General features: G+C 31.6%; 1 long non-coding RNA gene across 1 annotated transcript in view; it reads right to left on the bottom strand.

Annotated features, from left to right (window-relative positions):
* Positions 1-22,354, bottom strand: part of LOC111612558 — a 29,235-nt gene extending 6,881 nt beyond the window's left edge. Inside the window, exons 1-2 of the long non-coding RNA XR_002754626.1 lie at positions 22,178-22,354; positions 3,556-3,666 (exon numbers count right to left, since the gene is read on the bottom strand). This is a non-coding gene — a long non-coding RNA (uncharacterized LOC111612558). The remainder of the gene's footprint in view (positions 1-3,555; positions 3,667-22,177) is intronic.
* Positions 22,355-23,360: the final 1,006 nt, after the last annotated feature.

Raw genomic sequence — 23,360 nt, 5'->3', positions numbered from 1 at the left:
TTCCTGGTGTTTGGACTTATACCGAAGTGGACGTATACCAAACCAACCTTTCCCATAAGAAGTAATGTAGAAATGATTAATCCGTTCTCATGTGAAAAAAAATGGCTGGCCTTAACACCTCGCTTTCCTGGCTAGTTCCTGCTTGATTTTTCATGAGATCAGCATGTATCTTTTTAGCTTTCTCACAAATAATTGCTTCTGATAGGATGTCGCCAGCACACTGTTTTTCAGTTATCCAAGCAAAAGCAATTTCTCAACATGATCTAATGTCTTCAATCTCTGTTTAGAACTTGATTTAACCCCTTTCACAACGTTAGCAGATTTAATAATGTCTTTATTTTTCGAGATTGTTGATATCGTCGTTCTCGGAATGTGGCATGCAACAGTTAAAATCTCGAACACACATGCCACCTTCGTATTTCTCAACAATCTCTTTTATCAGTTCCATTGTAATTCTAGTCATTTTTTTAGTTTTCTGTCGCTTTTCATTTGCCTTTTTGGGATTCATGATTAATAAAAACAATAAAATTTTACTTACAAATTAAAATCAGAAGAAATTTAACAAAGTTATAAACTGTTGCACCGCGAACGTCTAGTCTGGTCTAGTACACCGATAGTGCTACTTGTTCATAGATGGCGTATATAATTGAATTATGTCGTATACCGAGAAAAATTTGTTTCGTCCAAACAGGACGTATTCCGAATTTGACGTATTCTAAAGCAGACGTATACCGAGGTACCACTGTACATATTAATTTTAATTATATGAAAATAACCGCACAATATTTTATTATAACCTCATTATGTATCTTATTACAAATTTCTATACTACAACGTGAAAAAAAAATTAAGATTGCTATTGTATATTTGAATATTAGTGGCAGAGTGGAAGCACTGTATTGTCAGCATCCAAAAAGCCAGATTCACGCATGCGCTTTACAGAGCACCAACCTCAGCTGGCTTAGCTGGTGGAAGCCTAGTACCTTGGGTGGATGCTACATGTATACTGCATCCAATTCTATCCAGGACTGGTTCTGGGCTGTTAGCCACCTGCTTGCTAGATATTTGGCTGCCCTCGCCCAATTACGTGAATCACGAGTAGATTTATAACTTAAGCCAACCGATAGGAATTTACTGGTATGTTTTTATGATAGTTCTGTATAGTTGACAAGAGTTAAAAAAAAATCCATTAAAATATTTGATATTTTTATTCCGCTCTCCGATTTTATATTACTCACATATTTCAATGTTAAACCAGTGATATTATGATTTTGTATGTCCCATCTTTAAGGGGATATAGAAAAAAACATGTACAATTCTTGTATAATGTTAAAAAATTAACTGTTACTTTGACAGCATCGTTTACAATTAAATTTAATGAATGAGAGAGATGCACAAGGTACAGAAAAAGCTATAGAATTTACATTCCTTAAATTTACAATTTATGTATCTGTTGTCATAAAAATTTGTTTTTCCACTTTTTTCCTGAGACTACAAATATTCGAGTACAAAGTAACCGGTTTTGACTTATTTTGCAAATTTCCGGGGACCCTGGTCCTAAAACGAATTAGTTAGAAAACAAACAATGGACAATCTGTTAAGTTTAACATACCAGGTTGTTCAATAAGTTTTGTCGTTCGATAAGAAAAACATGATTTTATGGTTTGAAATACATTTTATTATTCAATGTAATCTCCCTGAACTTCAATACACTTGTTCCAGTGATCTTCTAATTTATGGATTCCATCCCTAAAGTGAGAATCTGGAAGACTGTTGAAATACGCTTCCACAGCTGCTATTACCTCTTCGTTTGATGAAAATCGTTTCCCACGTATGAATTTTTTTTAGATGTGAGAACAGCCAAAAGTCAGAGGGAGCTAAATCTGGCGAATAGGGAGGATGTTGCAACAATTCGTATTTTAATTTACTGATTTTCGCAATGGCTTTTTGAGCTGTGTGAGAGGGGGGCATTGTCTTGATGAAAAATGATTTTTTTCTTTTTTAAACCAGGTCTTTTCTCACGAATTTTTACATCTAGCTGGTCCAAAAGGTTACAATAATAATCTGAGTTTATTGTTTTACCAGTTTGGAGGTAATCCACAAACAAAATTCCTTTTGCATCCCAAAAAACTGATGCTAACACCTTCTTGGCCGATTTCTGGACCCTAACACGCTTCGGAGCCGAAGTACCGGGTTCACACCACTCCTTAGCCTCTTGTTTTGATTCAGGATCATGGTGGTAGACCCATGTCTCATCCATAGTGATGAAACGACGCACAAAATCCTTTTTATCCTTTCTAAAACGCTCCAAATGTTGCTGAGAAAGTTGCATTCGAATGTGTTTTTGTTCCATAGTTAGCGAATGCGGCACCCATTGTGCACACAGCTTTCTGTAACCCAAAACTTCAGCCAAAATATTGCTCACACTGCCTAACGAAATCCCTAGGGCTTCTACTAAATCTCTCTCGGTTAATCGACGATCTTCCAAAACCATATGCTGTATTTTTGCTACGATTTCTGGTGTTGATGCACTTTTTGGACGCCCTTCACGTGGATCGTCTTCAAGACTCGTACGACCACGCTTAAATTCAGCAACCCATCTTTCTACAGTTCTGATTGAAGGTGAAGAGTCCTTATACACTTTTAACAATCGTTCATGAATTTGTTTTGGTGCTACACCTTCCAAAAATAAGAATTTTATCACTGAATGATATTCGATTTTTTCCATTGTAAAAAAATACAATGACACGTCGACTTTGAACAGCTGCAAATATACAATGAGTTGACGGATCTACTTGAAACTTGACACGTGTTTATGAAATAGTAGTACTATTTATATAGTAATAATGTGACGCTCCTAATAGCGCCACCTCTTATCGAACAACAAAACTTATTGAACAACCTGGTATTTAGATTTTTACAGCTATGGTGAGAAATGTTTAAAATGTACAACAACCCTGTCGTGTCCTTTGAAGTATACTAATGATGCGACAAAAGAGGCATTTGATGTTGACCGGTATTGGCATCCTTGGGATTTGGCAGCCCGCGTGCATGCACCTACCAGGACCGTCTCTGATTCTATCCATTAGTCACTCATAGGGAGCTATTTGAATAAGTGGATTGTTTTAAGATTTAAAAAGTAAAGAAGATTTTATGTTATTTTTATGTACGTTTCTTTACAAAGCTATATTTAATTATAATTTTCTTTAAAAGTATATTAATATAATTGAAGAATATTTTGTACCAGGTATGTACTGTATATCCACCACACATTTTATTTCATCAAGTAAGTTTTTATTATTTTATTTATAATTTTAGCCCTTATATCGTGGCTAGTGATTCAGAATGTAATTGTGATATGAAAAATACATTTAGAAGTCTACGGTTTTTACTGGCTTATTGAACATATGATATGAATGGACCCTTGACCATTACTGACGTGCAATTAACTGATTGCCCCTGGAAGTTGGCTTCTTACAGAAACACATCTTTCTTACTATCAAATGTCACGACACGCCACTGATGATTATGATTAAACAAAATCTATTTACTCACAGAATGTACTCAGTTACTGTTCAGCAATTATACTGTAAATTTCTGTAATTCTCCTCATAGTTTGATCACTAATTAATAGCCTAATCTTTTCAATGCATTAATTAAAAGAATCTGTAAGAAAAAAGAACAAATATTTATCATAAGCAAACTAGCTAATAATCACATTAAATTGTTGATGTTCTATTAGGTAAAAAAATAAAATATAAAAATTCCATTAAAATAATATAAGAAAAATGTAAATATATTAAATAAAAACCAAAGAAAGATGAACAGTGTTTAAAATTAAAAAAAAAATGATTAAAACAATTTATTAGTTATTACTTTGACTACAAAATATATAGTTTGGTGCAAAAATCATGCAATACCTGATATAAACAGGTATTTTTAGATTATGAACTGATTTTGAAAAGAAATGCCAACAACAAACATGATAGATAATATATCATTCTGAAGGCACCTTTGTAAGGAATTAATTCCTTACAAAGGTGTTTCTTTAAAAGGTGTATCTTTAAAGGAGCTTTAAACAGAATTAAAATAACAGCATTGTTCTACATTCATGGTGACAAGACAGAAAAAAAACTGCAAAGCTAACATTTTTTTATTTCCTGTAAACTATAAGAAAATAAGTCAGATGAAAAAATATATATATATACAAAATAAACTCATTAAAGCTTTTAAATGTAGTAAATGAATATTAGATGTGTTTGAAGACAAACAGACAATTAATATTTAATTGGGAAACATTTACTTTTAATTACTAAGCACATCTAGGTATACTACTCAAGCTTTTCAAGCTCATCCTCTGATGTTAGATTGAAATTAGTTAGATTGATGTCAGTATGAAATTATAGTTTCAATTAACTGTACTTTATTTGTTGGATTCTTTGCATTTTAAATTTCATCCCAAAGTTTCAATGAGATTAACATTGGTGATTGTGTATATCATTGCAATCTCCAGACCAATTTAAAAACTAATCACATGCCTGACAGTACAGTACATTATCATCCTGGAAGATGAAATTGCTATTTGTAAACATGTCAACATATGAAATAATAATTTTGGTCTTTAGTACATGGATATATTGAATAGCATTCATTTTACCTTCAACAATATGCAGCCAACATACTCCCAATAGTAGAATGCTTTACTGTTTGAATAGTACAACAGGGTTTGAATCTGTCATTTTTTGGCATCATAAAAATGTTGCTCCTTTATTGAATATCAAAGAGATTCAGTAAGGTTTGCAAGTTAATGTTTATATAGATCTAATTACAAAGCTGACATGTTTATTCTGCATTTTCATAATTAAAAACTAAAAAATATTCTCCTAAAAAGCACATTTGAATAAGTTAAAAAAATTTATTTACATGAATATTTAAATAACTTATATCATTTACCATTAATTTTTAATTGATTCCTGAAATTGAGTTTGAATGTGTTTTTTAGTTTCTAATTATCAAGACAGAGAACTATAATAAATTGAATTTTAATTTTAAATTTCTGGAAGAAAAAAATTAGCCTGGAGTAGGAATCAAATCTGCAACTCCTGCAAACCATGCAGAAGCATTGCCAATTATGTTACCCGGATCTCCATCAAATCTTCACTTCCAGAGCTATTAAGATGTTATTATATATATTAAGATAAAAAATTAAATTTTTCTTACTACTTTATAAAAAATGAACTAATATAGTAATTTAAAAGCCAATTTTATTTCTTTAACTGATTAATTTTATCAACTTGTTAAAATATCAAATTTACTCAAAAATTTGATGAATTATATATTGATGAATGTTTTCAAAGTTCTTTATTTTTACTCTTCATATCTAATTCAAATTATCATTTTTTTCAAATGCAACTTCAAACTTGAACATGTTCATAACTTTCTATTAAATTACATATGATTTCTTTCAAAGAATTATAGGTTGATATGTAATGATTGTTTTATTTACATTTTTTTAACATCCAACTCATAGTAGTTAAAGGTATAATGGGTCAACATTAACATTAAACTAGGTTTGGATGTTATAAAATATATAATGAAAAAAATCAATACATATCAATCCACAATTCTTTATAAAATAACATCACACATAATTTAATTAGGACACATTTGTAGCATTTTAAGTTGTATTCAGTTGTAAAGAGTAAAGAACATTTTGAATTAATCTGAAGAGGAAATAAAGAACTTCAAAAATATTCATAAATCTGTAATTTTTGACTCCTTTAAGTATGCTAGTGTGTGAAACCTGATGCAGGCTTATGAAATATGCAAAAAATGCTTGTGTTCTTAAGAACGTGTTTGCTGGAAATGCAAGGATGGTATTGAGATTTTCAGGTTAATCACAGTTCCAGCTTTGTTCATTGCTTTTAATAAGAAAAACACAATTGTATATTTGTTCAATAATTTTATATACAATCTAACTGTATTTTGTAAAAATATAAATATGTAAATCAGTAATGATAGATCTATATCATTCACAACACTCAATGAAGAAAAATATCAATGAGCCTGATGTATAAGGTGGTGTTCTTATTAACACTTTTCTTTGACACTTGGACACATATTTAGTGCCTTATGTCTAATAAATTTGTCTTTTGAATTCTGTTAAAATAAAACCTTTACTACTATTTCATAAACATATTTGTTCCATCTAAGGACATTAAACAATTCTATTTAATATTGTACAGTACATTACATTACTGTGAGATAAAAGCAAGCTGTTTGCAGATGAATCCCACTGCAAACAGCTTGCTTTTATCGTACATGTATCTTGTATTTTAATGGTCTATCATTCAATGTTAATACATTACTCCATATTAAAGTACTGTATATTATAAAGGATATAGTTTATGTTAATTTATTATTATTATTTGTTTACTTTTATAATCTGTATTAAAGTTTTTATCAGAATTCAGTACTATACTATAATTTAGTGGTGTGCCGTAACATTTAATGATAGGGAAGCTGTGTTTCCATAAAAATTTTAAACAAATACTGGAAATGACAAAAATAATCAGTTTATTTATTTTAATTCTAAAATAGATAATTGACACGAAACAAAGATATAAAAACTTGATTTTATTATCTATATATATAAAAAATGAATGTATGTCTGTCTGTGTGTCTGTCTTATGTCCTTCATGCATTACCACGCCATTTATCCGATTGCCGTGAAACTTTGGGAAGTTGTTTAATATACTCCTGTGCAGGTTTCTGGCATAGTACGATTGCCATGAAGCTTTGAAAAGTTTTTTAATTTTTTAATACACTCCCGCGAAGTACATTTATCCTACGATAGATGGCGCGCGTTTACACGAGCATTCGCGCACAGTGTGTTCGATCGATTTCAAATTGTGAAGACCATTTCCCCCCTTCAAAAAATATCTCTATATATGCATTTGTGAACTGTTATTTACGATATTTGTAATAATTTTTGTTTAATCACTTTATTTCAACTTTTTTTTGCTAATTATGTATTCGCTCGAACTTCGTTAAAACCTTAACTGTACCCCGAACAACAACCGAAGTTGTAGGAAGAAATTCGCCTATTTTACCGATCTAGGTATCCCCCTTTTCCAAATTTTAATATCGACTCAAAATAATTTAAAAAGACAAATTACAATAAAACGGTTTATTATCCAACTATCAGAAATTTCACAACATGCCAAGGAAGAGAGGAAGGAGCAATTAAATAATTAAAATTATAAAGGATTTAAAAATATATATAAAAATGGGGAATATCGCACTTCTGACAATCGCTGCGAGTGTGTGGGCTAAATTTGGAGAATCCGTGCTTCTCGCATGGACAACTGTATGTGGCCGGCTCACGCGTCGGAAAACCTTCTGATTTATTCGTGTACGCACCAGACGGAAAAACAAAAAATATCGTGTATCCACAAACACTCCAATAAATAAATAGAATTGAAACGACACTTTGAAATGTTTTTCCGATGAAAATGAATAATAATAATAAGTTTCAATAAAAATAATAAAATGTAAATTGAATTTTATCATAACGAGTTTGCTTGAATTTCCTTTCTTCTGAGATCGCAGCAATGCGCGACGAGTAAGCTAGTTTTTTATAAACTAACTATATTTGGAAATTTTTTTCTGCAAAGTTATTAATTACTTTTATGGCTACATGCCATTATTGTATAGTTTTAATTCATTTTATTTTAGAATATTATATTTCCCTTCCCTCATTTCTATTGCTATTATCTTTCCTTCTGGAACTTCCTTTCAACTCGTTCTTAACAGCTTAACAGCAGGTGTCCCTTAAGAACAATGGGACGGTATGCGACCCTCAGGGTAGGCTATAGACCAGGAGATTATTATTTGGGTGGAATCAGATGAGAAGGGATGTGTGAACAAAGCTCTCCAGCAAGTTGGCACCTCGTGGAGAAGACAAAGGAATTGGAGAAAGAAGTAGATTCCTGATAGTGAAAGTGAAGAGTACTATTTTTGTCCCAGTGTATTTGACTTAATATAAGGTTTGGTAAACTAAGCTAATATTCATCTTAATTAGAAAGTGGTTCGGCCTTTTGATGTAATGCATCGAGAGCACTACCGATAATCTTGGGTACCCATGTCTTTTTTCTATCTTCTACCTTCTTCCTTGCTCTAAATCTCTCTATTCTCTTAAATTTATAATACTTAGTTATAAGGTAGTTGTAAGAAATTCATAGATATTTGTATCTGTCTTTTGTAAAATATTAATTAAGAATCGATTGTCGTGATATTTCAATTTATATCTTTTTTCTTATTGTCAATTATGGTATTATTGTGTATTCATGTAAGGGATACAGATTGTATAGCTGACATCCTATAAAAGAAGTTCCTGTATTCAGTTGTGCAAATTATAGATTCTTGTTTTACTAAATTTGTTTCTTTGTCTACAAAATTTGCTTATATCATCATATTTTATCATAAAACTTGCTTGTTATTGATTCCATCAAAGTATTTAAAAGCTCTTTTTTCTATTGAAAGTTGCGTAATGCTAATGACGACAATCTTTCTTCTGATTGAGTGTTCCTTGAAAATGTATCAACTTGCTTCATGATCGAAAAACTGTACTCAACAGACACACTTGCAGATGGTACCATAAAAATTAATGATATTAAATCATATAATTCTTTTAGTGCATCTTTGTTCAGATCTTCATTAATTATTGATATAATATTTTTTGTCTAAGAGTGACTTACCAATAGTCTGGACATGAATATAAATATGTATTGCAATTCACTACGTAATTTAGATAAATCAAACAATTTTCCATACAATTTACTTAAAAAATTAAAACTCACTTTGAAANATCTTTGTTCAGATCTTCATTAATTATTGATATAATATTTTTTGTCTAAGAGTGACTTACCAATAGTCTGGACATGAATATAAATATGTATTGCAATTCACTACGTAATTTAGATAAATCAAACAATTTTCCATACAATTTACTTAAAAAATTAAAACTCGCTTCGGAAAATTTTTTATCTCGTAATATTTAAAATTATTAACATCTAAAAGTGATAAAAATTCTAAAGATTTTATGTCTGAAAATCTGTCAATATAATTAAATTAACTATAGCTTTGTAAAGAAACATACATAAATATAACATTGAATATTCTTTACTTTTTAAATCTTAAAACAATCCACTAGCCAAATAGCTCTACAAGTGGCTAATGGATAAAATCATTGGAAGTGTTACGATATTTTGGTGTGTAGCATCCATGAGCTAACTTGTGAGAGGTTGGTGCTCTGTAAAGTGCATGCATGAATGCATTTAATCTGGCTGCTTTACACAATTGAGATATTTTTGCCATGGAAGCTATTCCTGTATTCAACAATATGGCACTTCCATTGGGAATATGCATATACGAAATTTATATTCAAATATACAATAGCAATCTTATCATTGCTATCAGTGGCGTGCGTCGTTAGAAGCGTTGGAAGCGCCGCTTCCCTCGTATTCTCTAAAAAATAAATAAATATTAATTTTAATTATATGAAAATAATCGCACAATATTTTATTATAACCGCATTATGTATCTTATTACAAATTTCTATACTACACATGGAAAAAAAAAATTGCTATTGTATATTAGAATATTAGTGGCGGAGTGGAATCTCCTGTATTTTCAGATTACGAAAAGCCAGATTTGCGCATGCGCTTTACAGAGCACCAACCTCACCCGGTTTAGCCGGTGGAAGCCTACGACCTTGGGTGAAAGCTGCACACATATAAAGATTCCAATTCTATCAAGGACCGGTTCTGGGCTGTTAGCCGCCTGCCCACTAGATATTTCGATTACGTGAATAACGAGTAGATTTATAACTTAACCCAACCGATAAGAATTTACTGGTATGTTTTTACGATAGTTCTGTATAGTTGACAGGAGTTTAAAAAATCCATTAAAATATTTGATATATTTATTCCGCTCTCCGATTTTATATTACTCACGGATTTCGATGTTAAACCAGTGATATTACGATTTCGTACATCCCATCTTTAAGGGGATGTAGAAAAAAACGTGTACAATTCTTGTATAATGTTAAAAAATTAACCGTTACTTCGACAGCGTCATTTACAACTAAATTTAATGAATGAGAGAGATGCACCAGGTACAGAAAAGGCTCTAGAATTTATTTTCCTTAAATTTACGATTTATGTATCCGTTGTCGTAAAAATTTGTCTTTCCACTTTTTTCCCGAGACTACAAATATTCGAGTACAAAGTAACTGGTTTCGACTTATTTCTACTTAAGAAGTAGTTAAATAATTAAGCGATTAGGGAATTGGGGACGTAAACAAAACCCTGATGAAAGAGCCGGAATTTTACTTAAACAAAAGCCTAACCGGACCAATATCTAGCCGAGTACAGTGGGACTGATTTCTTCGTAATATTAGATGTAATAAAGACAGAAATTTTTCCAGTTCAATGAAAGTGAGTAAAAGTTGTAAATTTTGGAAATTTCCGTGGACACCTGGTCTTAAAACGAATTACAGTAGTTAGAAAACAAATGACTTTTAAGTTTAACAAATTTAGATTTTTACAGCTATGATGAGAAACGTTTAAAATTTACAACAACCCTGTCGCGTCCTTTGAGATATACTAGTGATGAGACAAAAGAGACATTAACCGGTATCGGCACCCTCGGGATTTGGCAAGCATGCACCGCACCGCACACCTACCAAGACCGTCTCTGATTCCATCCACGAGCCACTGGTAGGGAGCAATTTTAACTAGGTGGATTGTTTTAATATTTAAAAAGTAAAGACTATTTTATGTTATTTTTATGTACGTTTCTTCACAAAACTATATTTATAATTTTCTTTAAAAGTATATTCATACAATTGAATATTTTGTACCAGGTATGTATAATTGTATATCATCACACATTTTATTTTAACAAGTAAGTTTTTATAATTTTATTTTTAATTTTAGCCCTTATATTATAGCTAGCAATTTAGAATGTAATTGTGATATCGAAAATTTATTTCAAAAAGTTTTGGCTCGAGACCATATAATGAAAAAGAAAAAATTTGTTCGACATTTTCATGATAAAATTTATGAAGATATAAAATGGCTTTGTGGATGCATAAAAATGCAAAATTTGTTTTGTTGGCCTTGCCTACTATTTTCAAATAAAATTAGTGTGTAGAATGAGATTGGCTTTGACGATTTAAATAATTTGAGTAAAGCTGGCAAAAGACACGAAAATCCTAAATCTCGCATCGATTCTTTCGTAAAATTGAAGCAATTTGGAAATCAAAATAGAATAGAATTTAACATTAGTACACAATATAAAATATATATTGAAAATTATAACAAGATAGTTACGGCTAATAGATATATTTTAATTAGTAGATGTTATCGAAGCGAGAATTGGCATTTAGAGGGCGTATAGAATCTATTAAATCTAATATAAGAGAGTTAATTATATTGAACTTGCTTATTTATTAAGTGCGTTAGATAATCTATTAATTAAAAATACATTTAGAGAAGTCTACGGTTTTTACTGGCTTATCGAACAAACGAATACGAATGGACCCTAGACCATTGCTGACTGATTGCCCCTGGAAGTCGGCTTCTTATAGAAACACAGCTTCCCTATCATCAAATGTCACGGTACGCCACTGATTGCTATGTAGTATAGAAATTTGTAATAAAATACATAATGTAGTTATAATAAAATATTAATTTTAAGTAATTCAAAGTACATTAAAATATAAAAATAATCACACAATATGTATTTATATTTCAGAAAATACAAGGAAAGCGGCACTTCCACAGCTTCCATGGATGGCATACCACTGCTATAATTACAGTTCCATATGCCAAGTAAAAGAAGATATAACAGTTCCAAAAGAAAATATTGACAAAGAAACTACTGTAAAATTAAAGAAGAGAAAAAAATGTGTTAAATTTATCCAAGTACAATGCAGTCTCAGGTAATCTGGCCATTCACTAGTTCAGCACATCCACTGACATCAGTTAATTCTTGTTATTATCAGCAAAGTTGCTATATTTAGTGGAAATATGTTCAAAGTTAGTGAAAACTGGAGTTAACTCTAGTGGAAAGCTTGTCAACCATTTTGCATTACTTTGAGTCTTAAGCTGCTAAAAAAAAATTTTTTTTTAAATGCTGTACCTTATAACACAGTATTATATAAATATAAAAGTCAGCCCCTTGAAATTCCCATCAAAAATACCATACCTCCCACTAAATTTCCCACTAAGTTTAGTGGAAATCTGTCAACTTGGCAACATTGATTATTGGCAATTTCAATATATGCAGATGACAAAACAACAGAAGACAATTGAAAATTATTTTAAAAGAATTTTTGATTAATTTGAGAACGCAAAAACACAAGCAACATATGATTGTTCTCCTTTCACATATTCTATATATGTTTTTGATTAATACAATGTACTAATATCATGTAAATAAACATACGCTTTCTTTACAAATGATTAATCATTGAATTGACCTTACTTTCAATAATCTGATACTGTTCCAATTTCATATATGTCGGATTACTGAGACCAGTGCTGTGCGATGTCTATAATTTTAACATCGATGTCAAATATCGATGTTTGCGTAAGCATCGATGCTAAATTTCGATGTCGGATTTCACATCGATGTTTGATCGATGCCCATCGGAACATCGATGTTCAATCAAGATAAACTCAAACAATTTAAAAAAAAAAAACCAGGTTTGTTCGAACAGAAGTTCCTGACGCATGCCAATGCGAAGAATAACGTGCATGCCGGTTCTAAATCAGTTACAGTTAGAGACTAGGGACTTGCGTAGGAGTAACGTAAGTAACCTAAATTAAGAACAGGTACAGATAACTTAGCTCTATTTGATACGTGTACGATCGTACATGCAAAAAAAAAAGTTGACAGAGTTTTTTTTTACTCTTTCCGCCCTGTAGGCACTAAGAGGGCCTTTTATAGCAGGCCCATTAAGGGTTCAGCCAGGCTCACAATGGGGTGACCGGGTGGTGAGGGATGGGGCCCGACATATCGGAACGGACCACCCCCGAAAAATTCCTGGGGATTCCTTGACCCATCCGAATCCGATCCCGGGTCCCCCAGAGCGGTAGGCTGCCACCTTGACCACTCGGCCATCCGGCCTCAAAGTCGACAGGTTGCACGCCACAAGTCGGCGTAAACAGACTAACATGGCAGAGTTGCGGATGAGTTTCAATGAGTGTGAGTTCGTTCACTGTTAAAATAGTGTAAATTTGTAAACATATTTGCAAGAACTTTGTTTCGTCACAATTTCACAATTTCTACAAAATTCCCGGACTGTCCGGGCGAAAACCGAACAGGTGGTAACACTAGGAACAAAGAATGAACTGCATGCATCGATGAATCAAAATTCACATATTGCTAACATCGATTCAGGATCGATGTTTCAAAAACATCGGAAGGTCGATGCATCGACGAACAAAAACATCGATGTGTCGATGTCACATCGATGCATCGCACAGCACTAACTGAGACTGTACTGTAAAAAGCACAAGCACTTGGTAACTAAATGCAAAAAGTTTATTTATAAAATGAGCCATTATAAATGAAAATGGTTTAAGTTTATTTTTAAATCAAGGTATTTAAAGGTTTGCATTTGTACCGATTCAAAAATATCAGTAACTGATGATTATCTTTTAATAAAATCATGGCAATTTTGAAGATTTTGACTGCAAATACTTTAAAAATAAAAAGATCACATAGAATTATAACTAATGTCACAATTAACTTGATTTTTTAAAAAAATAAACTCAAAACCACTTTCATTTGCAATGGCTCAAATAAATTCTGTTCAGTGATAAATTGTAAAGTTGAGTATTAACTATGTTCTTTCATGTTTGAAAACTTTCATAATAAACACAATCAACGAATCCCTATGTTTGGTAACATTATAGCACGGGGGAACTTTAGCTATTTATATGAGCTTAATTCACATTAGGCATAGGAAGGACAAAAGCAATACTTACACTATCGCATTTATTCTGACAGTAGGGTAGCTTTACACAGGATTGTGAAGTCTGATAGCCCCTTAAAACTCATCCATCTCGTACACCACATTCTCAGACACTTACACAACAACATTAGAATAGATCTCCAATGGATCCCATGTCATGCAGGGGTTCTCGGCAATGAGACTGCTAACTGTCTTGCCAAACCAGCTGCAAAGTCTTCAGTCACTAGTACTTTCAGTTACATTCCTACCTCATACATCAACAATCACATCAAGAAGCAAATCATTCTCTGGCAAGACAGCTGGGACCATGACACCACTGGTAGGCTCACCTATACTTTCATTCCCAAGGTTGACACTATTGCAATTCTTTGCCACTTTTACCCTAGTTACACCCTCACTCAGCTACTTACAGGACACGGCAACTTTAAGCAATAATTGCATAGATTTAACACTGGGGACAATCCACAATGCGATTGTGATATTCAGGAGGACTAAATCGCCACTTAGTTTTTCGCTGCAATAGGTACAATCACATTAGGAATAGTTTAATGAGAGCTGCTATTCTTGAAGGGTACAACTGGCCTTGCAAACCGCACTAACTCATTCACATGTGTACAATGTTCCATCATCTACACGCATTCATATCCCTTAGTAGGGGTCTTGAGAGCACTCACTCCAGGAACACGGATGGCAATTAGCTTTCCCTTGCTTTGTTTCAACTGTCGGTATATAGCTGCCTTCCAACTTTGTATTTAAATTCTTATTTTCTGTCGGTTAGTCCTAGTAAGTTAGATTAGGGACTCTTAGCGTGATTTCCGGTTAGGTTAGGTTAGGTTAAATAACAACAACTCTAAGCCCGAATAGTATATAATAAATTACCAAACGATCGCCTAAATATCGGGCTATAATTAGCTGGCTGAGTGCCATTAGGGTCGTGGGCGATGGAGTCGTCCCCAGTCAGTGATGTATTTAACCAAGTAAGGTTATATCTAATCTAATATACTTCTGGAAGCGAAGACTCGCTCGGGGTCCGGGTGGCGTAACTGGCAAGCACACCGCACGGCAAGCGGAGGTTGCGGGTTCAAGCCCCGTCCCGGGCAGTTCTTTTATTCCAGAAGGTTCTAAAATTTATTTAATAATTTATTTATTTAATTTTAATTATTAATTTAATTAAGAGATGGCGCCTAACACCTACCTCTAATGTCAAATTACTTTATTCCAATCATTTAATTAGCCGTATTATAGCCCGATATTTAGGCGATTGTTTGGTAATTTATTAGGTTAGATTAAATTAGATTAGGGTTTCTTAGCTTTAGTCGTCTAGTTAGGTTCGTCCTAGGTTATGGTAGGTTAGTTTAGTCAGTGAGTAAGTTAATGTTTAAAAAATAATAATAATAATAAAAAAGAAAAAAAATTGGGGTTGGGGTCTTGCTCGTTTGTCTCGTCTAGTTTGTCTTCCTTTCGCGCTGTCTGTCTAGATGTTACATAGTATTAAGTTTTGCAATCACATTCAGTTTTATTAGTATTAAGTAGATATGTCTTCCAACTAACAGCCACTTGGCACTACTAACTTCTACACTTAGCTATTCATGGTGGCATTCAATTATTGGTGTTCGCTACACTCAGGTTTACTTTTAGACCCTTTGGGGACTATGGCCTTGCAGCATAAAAACTGCATGCCAACATCAAACATAGAGAGTACTGTAGCTCTAAAGAGGGTATGTATGCCATTCAGAGGATCCTTCCTTTCTCTACTGTCCATCTCCTCTCCCTCCTTCCCCTCCCCTTTCCCTTATCTTCTTTTCTGCCGGCTAAGCACTTCATGTACAGCCGATGTCTTTCTTTTATGTATATATATCCGGTAACGGTATGTATAACCGGAATGTTTTCAGCCTCACTCAAGGTTTGCTTCAGGTTAAATTGAGAAGAAATTCCAAATTTAAAATGCCTGGTATCAAACAATTTCAAATGTTAAATTTTAAAATAAAATTGGAACATGGTTATTAACCATATTTATCTATTGCAAGAGCATGCCATCTATGTATAAATACATAGGGTGTCCCATGTAACCCTATTAATTAAGGGACTGGTATAACTGTAAATAATACACACTCATGGAGCATCAGCTACCTTTTGTTCCTCGCATACATAGCGCTGGGCGTATGATAATGCGTTGCCATCCTTAAAGTGGATACATCTACCCGCCAAGCAGGCCTTGTATATTTCAAGGGCCTCGAGGGCCCTGATGTGATCCATGTGAAAGGCCCTTTTTATCAGCTTGACATTGGACAGGTTTGTGTGAACTTCTGGGTCAGTGACAAAAGTGGATAGGGCAGTGGTGTATCGAGCATGGTCTATGTTGTATTTGTGTTCACGGACTCTGTTGGATGAAATGTTTGGTGGAGCCGATGTACAGTACACCATGTCTCACCTAAACCTGTCATCCCTCACCAGGACCTGGAGCCCTGAGATCATCTGACTTGTCTTTCACATTGTGCAATAACATATATATATATAGAGGGGACCTTTTGTACGCCAAATTTGGTGCCTGTTTTGGCCACAATTTCTTTATACAAGGCATGAAGTTGTTGGTTGTACTCAACTGTAGTGCATCTGGTTCCAGGGTTCCTATTCCGATCTCCATTGTGAGCCCTTTGGGTATTAGCGGTGCCATGTGTATCATGTGGTCTGGAATAGGCACTTGCCAACCTGCATATTAATTCTTTCTTGTATCCATATCCAATTACACTGCGCTCTAGATGTTGTAGTTCCATTACTGTATCTCTCCAATTGGAATGGTGTGTATAAGCCCTCCTAACTAAAGCATGGAAGGCTATGACTTTATAAGCGTAAGGGTCTGCCAAATTTGCCAGTATAAACCATGGAATGTAGCTGGGTTTATAATATACACTGGGATCGAAACCAGGTATAATATATATCTGGTTTCGATCACTCCACCGTTGAGCTGGATATTGATGTCTAAATAGTGGGCATTGGCGGTAGTTAACTGATCCAGCTTAAGGGTTAGTCCGTATGCATTGTTGTTCACGCGACTTAAAAAATCACTAACGTTCGGCTCTGTTTTCCATAGGGCAAATACATCATCCACATATCTCCTATACATAATTATATTGGACATGTAATTGGGTATGACCCTTTCTTCCAACTGATGTAGTACCAACTTGCATAAGTTGCCAGATAGTGGGCTGCCCATGGGTATCCCTCAATACAGTAATACCCCAAACTTATGCAATAGGTGGGACCGAGCGGTAACCATGTAAGTCGGGGTATAATTTCGCATATAAATACATACAAATAATTTTTAATTGGGGCCAGAGACTAAAGAAAACAATAATTTAGAAAAAAATGTTTAATAAAATCTTACATAATACATATGTATAACAAATTAGGCCTATATTATTTTACAATTTTTCACATTTACTTGATTATTACGCCATAATTTTAACATTGTTTCCATCTCAGCGATAATACTGTGACGTTTACGAATGATGCTTGAATTTAAAGATTGAGCATTTTTCACAGCTTCGAGAATTTTTTCTTTGCCTTTTATAATTGTTCTGACCGACAATTCCGGTAGATCAAACTTCTTTGCCAATTCACAAATTTTCATTTTTGTATCGAAGTCTTTAATAATGGGTACGTTCGTAAAGTCAAGCGAGTTAAACGCGTTAGTAACGAATCATTCGAAAAGTCTAACGAAATAGGAATAATGATGACATCATTCTCGTTTAACTCGTTCGACTTTACGAACATACCCAATGTTAACTTTACATTCCAAAGATAAAGTTTTTCTTTTCTTGTTTGATGCAGAAGAATTAGTTCTACTTCGTTTGGATGACATAGTAGAGTCTCAAGTCTCCGTAGATATAACAAACACAGAAATAAATAACACAAAATAAATTGTAGCTATGTGTGGATTCCGCACGACACATCCAAACATGTAAGCTGAGCAATAGTGTGGGGGAGTGAGTAATCAAAGGTTGTGCGGCGCTCAAACAAAAGACGAATCGACGAGATTTGAAAATCGCGTAACTCCGGGTTCGCGTAAGTCGGGGTAGCGTAAGTCAGGGTATTACTGTACTTTCACAATAAATAAAAATACTTTTGTGTGTTTTGTTCAGTAATAAGTAAGGTTGTTCCATAAAAGAATCTACCATAGACATGAAGGGCCTAGTATATAGACATATATGTATATTATAATGTCATTAAAATGCATTTTAATACTTATTCCAATAGAGTCATATTGATCTGACATCATAAAAATTGTTTTAGCAATTGTATTTCACATAGAGGTGTGAATAGAGGGTTAAAAAGTTATAAAACAGATTTCATCCAAAGAATAAAAGTATTGTCAAGCAAATCTTTAAAACTGAATTCTGAATAATAGGCATTCTTTGCTCATTTATATTCTATTGAAATACATTTATGAAATTTGCTAGGAAGATAATTAAAAAGATCACATTATTTATATGTGATATAGATATTTGGCATTTTTTTTTATACAAAATGTCTTGTAAATCATTAAAAAAATGAATAATTTTTTGTAACAGAAAAAAACAATGTCTTTTAATGACTGATATTACTTATAACTATTATAATTACTATTTATTATCATATCAAAAATTTTAGCAAACTATAAATTTCAGAATAAAAAATTAATTATTTAGCTGTGAAAACAAAATCAACAAATTTTGGACAATGTAACTTTGTTCTTTTCAGAATTACACAAAATCTGGGGCATGTCTGGTCGCCAGAGGTGTTGGTGAACTTTTTAGTGAAGCTTAAAAAGTGTGTATTAGAGAATTTGGAAAGCTGTAGTTAGTTGTGATATGATGGTTCTGTGATATTCATTAATAGATTATTAATCTAAGATTTAATTATATGTTTATTGTTAATTGCTGGGATTGAATCAAATCCAGGTCCTCTACCTCAATCGTCACAATAAATGAGTCAAATGGATATGCAAAGGAGACAAGATAAAATATACATAAGGAGAAATTCAAAGAAAAGGAAAAAGAAAATCCATTGAATGACTTAATTAGTGAAGATTATCACCAAATAGAGAAAAACCTCAGCAAGTTCATTCCAGAGACTTCTAGAACCACGAGAATTAATGAATATTTTGAAACAGTAAGTTGTAAAAAATTACAGGGTAAGGATGAACTCCAATACACTTTAAAATCGATATATGATCTAACACAAGATAAATTTTCGTAACTCCACAATGAACTACAAGGAATCACAACAGAGGTTAATTTATTGAAGGAAGATAATAAATATTTTCAGGGTGAGTTGTCACAACTATCTCAAAAAATAGAAGAAATGGAGAAAATATCTAAGAACAATAGTCAAATACAATGTATGTTGAAATTTGAGTTAGACAAGCTAGTTAACGAGCAAAATAATAAGAATATTATAATTAAAAATTTTCCATTTAATTTGTCTGATTATATAAAGAAAATTAATCAGTTTATAAAAAAGGATTTGGGTCTACCTAATAGTTACTCAGATAGTTTGATTAAATTATCCAACAGTAAAACTAAACCTATAGTGAAAATATCATTAGACTCCATATTCGATAGAAATCTAATCCTTAAAGAATTTTGGAGAAAGAAAGACACACTGAGTGTAGAGAGGAAAAAATAATACTGACTACAGATTTATGTAAGAGATCAAAGATGAAAAGGAAGAAATTACTACCAATAGTTAAACAAGAAAAACTCAATCGTAACAATAAATGTAAGAGATGATTATTATATAAAGGATGATAAGGTATTTATTTATATGATATTAATCTTGATTAAGTAGTTCAATTAAGTGATGTGTCACTAAGGAGTTATTAAAAAAAAAAATAGATTGTAATGTGTTCAATTTCTTACAGTAGTTATTATTAAATTTCTCCTAAGATAGCCACTCGGTAAAAGTGTTGTTATAATAGAGCCTGTTATATTGAAAGTGTTTCAAATGATACAAATGGCTTTGGAATTTGCTTGTTTCAAGAAAATATAGTTGTTATTATAGATGTAATTTTTTCCAATTTGTATAAAATTTATTTCTGTAATGAGGCATTGAAGGTTGATTCAGATACCACCTCCGTGCATTAAACAAGAACATTAACAAACAATCAAGTATCTTTTTATATTTATTAAAAATAAATTTTGTGGTCATTTTGTTTTATAATTCAACAGTCTTTTGTAATAGAGTAGTATGTCCGGTGACTAAGATTTACCTTATATTACAAGGATTGTACGATATAAAAATTGAAATGATGTAAATATAGTGGAGTACAATGTTGTACTCCACTATATTTACATCATTTAACAATGTTGTAGTAAGATAGAACCAACTGCAATTTGTTACTACTTGGAACCACCTTGTAACAGGTTAACCCTATTATAATAAACTTACACAAAATCAGGCAACACTGACATCTTTATGACTTATTTTCATCAATTCCAGACATTTATGAAATAATAACAGAATTTTTAAATGATATAATATCATGAAATCATTCTAAATTTTTAAACTGTATTTACATTAAATTTGTTTGCTATGCTCAGGAAAACTCTTATTTAAAATGAAAGTATTTACTTATTCATAAAAATTCAAAAATTTACTTTTTAAACTTGTATCATCAATAATTTATATATGCACTACATTTTAAGTCCATTTTATAAAAGTTTTTATTTATACAATTTTGTAGGCTTAATCTAGGTTTGTCACACACAAATGAGGTAGCATTTCATAAGAAAAATATTTACTGATATGAGTTCTGTATTTTATAAAGTTTAAAAATATATACATAATAATATGTTATTAAAAAACTTAATGCTTAAAAAAAGAATAGTTTGGCTTTTTCATGCAAACCTATGTAATAGAAAATTTTTATTAACAAATTATGTAGATTAGTTAATATTTTATTTCAGCTTAGTTTACAAACTAATGTTTTAAAAACTTGTGTCTTTTGGAATTATGATCTATTGATGATTACTTGTTTACTTGATAATGAAATGAATGTGATAAATATTTTAAAAATTTACATTCATCCAAAAATAAACTTAAACATAAAAATATTTTTGTTTTCTTGCTAGATTATTATTATTATTATTATTATTATTATTTATTAAATGTTATCCAAGAAATGAATCTTATACTTATTCAAGTTATATTTTTTAATGTTTTTAAAACTATTAACTATGATTATAAAGTTTTAGATGTAGAATTTCAATTATTTACTTTGATAAAAACAATGTAAAAACATTGTATGGAATTCACACCAACACACTTACTTGAGAGAAAAGAGGATAAACGAACAGAAAGCAGCATTAAAGGAATTAGAAAAGCCCTTTAATGCTGTTTCTGTTCATTTATCCTCCTTTTCTCTCAAGATTAAAACAATGCATGCCTATTTGCATCTTAAGGCATTTTCATACCCTAACCCTATTATTATTATTTTGGCCAAGTTCTGAATAGATGCAAAACATTTAAAGACTTTCCTAAGTTTTAATTCTTTAAACACTATTCTCAGTTATGCCGAAGCATTTAACAGAAATTCAAACCAAGTACTGTACAGGTCATTGATTCACCACATTAATTACTCAATAATTTTTTTATTCGTTTTTTAAAATAATTTGTAAAAGTATCATTTCCTAAATTATTACTTTAATTTATAATATACATTTAAAATTCCGGTTTAAAGTTCAAAATTCATTTGCTAAATAGTTAATTATTCACAAAACTATCATGATGCTGAAACAATGATTTATCTCGATATGCAGGCATTTTTAAACATTCTAATAACAAAATAAAATTGCAATTAACTTTGATCCAATATACCTAAAACTTATATTGATATTAAATAAAATTATTTTTACTTAAATAGACGAAATGTATTTCATGTTTTATTGCATAAAGTAGCTTTAAAAGATCTTTACGCTTAGCGATAAAATTAATATTCATAGAATGATTTGCTAATATGAATATTTCGATATGTCGAAAAAAAATTTTATTGCTAGCAAGTGTAACAGGGTGCAATGATCTTCAAATTTGGCAGTCCATCTCGATTATTTGCATCGAATCAAACAAAATCACGAAAGAAATTAAACTTACCTTAGTAACATATCCGTACGATTAAATAGCGTTGATATGTCAATCATATTAACTAAACAAATAACATTTTTGTAAATTTTTTCTCCCTTTTTTCCATCTAAACACGTTTACTACTTGCCGCGAAGTCGACGACGCATTTACTCCAAACGGAATATGAAAACATGCAATCCCACAATTGACCGAAACGTTCCAGGGGAAAAAAATTTTTATTTTTCACATTTTTTTTGTTTATTTTTAATTTTATGTAACTTTTTAAAATTCAGATTTTTCTTTCTTTATTTTTGGTATTTAATAATTTCATTTTTTTAAATTAATACGTTTTTTTTAATATTAATAAGAATTCGACTCGATCGCAAAGATTCGAGCGTTCAGAAAATCTTTTCGGATTATACGGTGTTTGCGAAATGTCAATACACAATTGCGTGAAAACAAGAGAATTATAACAATTCACCAAAAATACCCTTTAATCAACGTATTAAACTTACAATATTAAAAGTTTTATAAACACAGAACCAATTAGCTCGGATAGTCTGGCTACGATATCGTTTTCTACATTTAAATGCCAGTGAAACATAATCTGTACGTTCTGTTTTTTGAAAAAACATCATATTCGTCGATATCTCCGTCGGTGACGACGGCCCATTCTAAAATTTATCAATGTACTCCGTCAACTTTGTTTCATTTATCTCTGGAGGCATTTGCATATTCTCTATAATATCCAGAACTTGTTATCTAGATGTTGAATAGTAAAAATATGATAAACAACATGAAAAAGTATCAATATACTTTCTTCTTGCCATTTGCAATGTAGTAGCTTTTTCTGTTGATGTTTGTATTGAAAAATTCAATTTATAACTTCTTGAAAATTTATATTAATAAAATTAAAAATTAACTTGTTAAATACTTATTTTAATTTTAAAATAAAAATTTTCAGTGATAATTTCGGAAACTTGTTTTAAATTTAATAACAAAAAATTGAAGTTAAATGATAGTGCATGCCTATTTGCATTTTAAGGTATTTTCATATTTTCATACCCTATTATTATTATTATTATTTTGGCCATGTTCTGAATACATGCAAAACATTTTAAAAATCTAATAAATTTTAATTCTTTTTTTTTTTAGAGTTAAAATTTCAGAGTTAAAAATTTAGTTACACTGAGCATTTAATAGAAATTCAAAC

The sequence above is a fragment of the Centruroides sculpturatus genome, unplaced genomic scaffold, assembly GCF_000671375.1.
Source record: "Centruroides sculpturatus isolate CEXI.00-Female unplaced genomic scaffold, Cexi_2.0 scaffold1345, whole genome shotgun sequence".
Lineage (NCBI taxonomy): Eukaryota > Metazoa > Arthropoda > Arachnida > Scorpiones > Buthidae > Centruroides > Centruroides sculpturatus.
This window is presented reverse-complemented; position numbering and strand designations above follow the sequence as displayed.